At 37.1% G+C, this 3,122-nt stretch overlaps 1 pseudogene; it reads right to left on the bottom strand.

Moving 5' to 3' along the window:
• Positions 1 to 727: 727 nt before the first annotated feature.
• On the bottom strand, positions 728 to 1,438 carry LOC102967292 (annotated as a pseudogene).
• Between the last annotated feature and the right edge of the window lie 1,684 nt (positions 1,439 to 3,122).

The following is a 3,122-nucleotide window of genomic DNA, read 5'->3' as shown; positions in this document are numbered from 1 at the left end:
TTGTATAATTAAAGCAACTATGTAACATGTTAAATTAATATTGAACTTTATGGATGTCATGAGTTTATTTGTGTTTTTACATTTGTTTAGCTTTTTGCGGGGGGGCAGAACAAGAAGCACATTTGCTTTATTGCTTATGTCGCATATTCAAACACAATAGATCCTGTTTTAAAAATGTAAGGCACATAAAAGCCTCTGTGCAAGTTCCATATTATTTTAAAATTCTTATTGGCTAATAGAAGTATTTCTACTATAGAACTGGAGCTATCTAGAAATGCACATGATGAATTTTTTGCATGGGACAAGTGAACAGTTTCAAATCAAATGTTTGTATATGAATAATGATTATAACTATTGTTATACTTGCAAAAACCTTAATTAGCTTATGCACAAATGTTAGCTTAGCCCTCAAAGCTTAGCCTTAAGCTTAGCTTAGCCCTCAAATGTTAATTATATAAAATGTAAAGGGGCACCTGGGTGGCTCAGTCGGTTGAACGTCCGACTTAGGCTCAGGTCATGATCTCACGGTTTGTGAGTTTGAGCCCTGCATTGGGCTCTGTGCTGACAGCTCAGAGCCTGGAGCCTGCTTCTGATTCTGTGTCTCCCTCTCTCTCTGCCCCTCCCCCACTTATGCTCTGTCTCTGCTTATTTCTCATGCTCAGAAATAAACATAAAAAAAATTAAAATGTAAAAGAAGAACAGTATCTAGCTGCATTTTTGTCCTGTTCTTTAAAGGGAGATTTGGCATTTTTAGTTTTCCTTCCATAAGTCATGTTGCTATTTGCAAAGGCCAGTGTTATAAGAGGCTAAAGACCATAAACAGATACTGTTCATACTACACCTGAATCCAGCCGACCTGATCCAAATGGTAATGCCTGAATATATCTGTCAATCTCAGTGCGGAAATCATGGATTGTTGCACTTAGCAGGCCACAGAAACTTCACTTGCACTGATCTAGCATTCTGCAAGACGATGTGGCACTGGATGAAGTCATCAAACATGATCTGCCCCCATCCTTGTCTGTCAAACTTGCAAATGAGGATGTTGTGAAACTGGTCAGAGAGCTCATATCCTGACAGGGCTTGCTTGAGCTTGTTCTTATCAATCATCCCAAAGTTGTCTCTGTCATAAGTGTGAAAGATGTTCGGCCAGTGTGTGATGTACTTCCAGACACCAGTGAACTCACTTAAGTTCACGGCAGCCTTGTTCTCTCAAACATAGACATGATTGACCCGACAGTCACTGATTAAATGGAGCACAAGTACTGTTAGATAGTGCTTGCTGAAGCTTGTTATCCCATATCACCTAGCTCCCGTCTTTATCAACCCTCTGGAAAACGTTCCAGAAGTTGTTCTGGTCCGGCAGCACCATGCCTTCGGCAGGGCCAGTCCCAGGGCCCCAGGCAGCAGGGGTTGGTGGCCATGGGGCCAGGTGCATACCTGGACTGAAGTGCCAGGGGAACATGAGAGGTGGTTACATTTTATAGTATAAAATCATCTTCCATTTAATTAACATCATGGTAAAAATAATTTAACATGCGGGATCCACAAGGACTTTATTTCTTTTGCAAAATGTCTGTATATCACTGAAATTTGAAAAACTGTTTAAGAAAATGATTTTTGCCTAATTCATGTTAATGGTCAAATCTGAATATCAAATATGTAGGTATAATTGTGGACAAAGTAACTCAAAGAACTTTCTAGAAATAGCCTGTAATGTTTGGTTAAAGAGTTACTGATGGAGTTTCTTCCTGAAGGTAGCAGAAGAAAATTTTCTACCAAAAAAAACACCTCATTTATTAAATTAAATGTTGGAGGAAACACTCTGACATATCAAAGATAGAGCATAAGCTCCAAGTCCATCATAGTCCATGAGAAATTAACTTGTGGCTTTTAGTCATTTGTATTGAGTCATTGTTCATGCCTGGTTAAAACACTGATGTTAACTTAGAACAAAAAGTATACAAATACAAGAGCTATTTGCTTAGGACTGAGCTCAAAGCCGGCTGATTTTAAGAAATTTTTTGTTGAGGTTTTGTTTGTTTTTGTTTTTAATATTTGATTTAACAGGATCTCTGGAACATTAATCTATGAGTAATTTGGGTCAGGGAATCAAAGTGTGAAGTAAGGCAAGATGCAAGGTGTATCTATATAAATAGTATTTGGGTGAAAAGTGAAGAACTTAGGTGATCAGATTTTTCTATATAGATATATTTGACATGATGTAATTTAAATACCCAGATCTACTACCAGTTTCTCTTCTTTTCCTACAGATATTTGGCATTAGTAACTGAGATTATTCGAGATAATCTCAAATAGCAGGCACTGTGTTTCATGCATATATGTTGAATTGGAATAAATTGTACTTATAAATGCAGACAAAATCTTGTTTCTTGTCAAAACAACAAAAGTAGTATTGTTAACTCTTGAGAAAAATCCTTGTTAAAAATAATTTCTGTAAAAACAATAATCATCTTACTATATCTATAAGCTCATTATGAAAGACCTAAAAATGTGATACCTTTGAAATAGGGGAAGGAGAGACCTGCTTTTTTTCACAATGTTATTCTCCAAGTAGTGTGTGACTAATAGAGAAGGTATGTGACTCTCAGGTACAGTGAATGAGCAAATTCTTAGTGGCATCATGACATCACCAGGAGCGTGACTTGGGTCAAGAGCTTGGCAGGAGGCTTTGAGAACAGCAGAATCAACAGCAATCAGGATTGGGAAGCCAACATACTGGCCACCATAAAACTGAAAAGAGAGCTTATTGTACCTCATGCACAGCAGCAGGTTTAACAGAAAAGTAGACATGTTTATAGTCCCAGATTTACAGCATGCCTTATAAACACCTTATTACTTAGAATCCAGTCTGCTGTCCTAGAAACTAAGAATGTGACTTTGTTAAGCAGTAGGATTTGTTGACATAAATGTCTTGACTAAGTTTGCCATTGTGGTTAACCAAAACGCATTTACTCCTGGGAAAGTAAACACAAGCAAACAAAATGTCTCTTATACTACAATACAGTAAGTTTCAAATTGACCAAACTTAATGCTATGACATAAATATGTTTAATGTTTATGGAATTTTTTAGAAACCTTTTGCCATGTTGGGCTTACCA

Source organism: Panthera tigris, chromosome A1 (genome assembly GCF_018350195.1).
Source record: "Panthera tigris isolate Pti1 chromosome A1, P.tigris_Pti1_mat1.1, whole genome shotgun sequence".
In the NCBI taxonomy this organism is placed as follows: Eukaryota; Metazoa; Chordata; class Mammalia; order Carnivora; family Felidae; genus Panthera; species Panthera tigris.
Note: the sequence above shows the minus strand (reverse complement) of the source record. Positions and strands in the feature narration are given on the sequence as shown.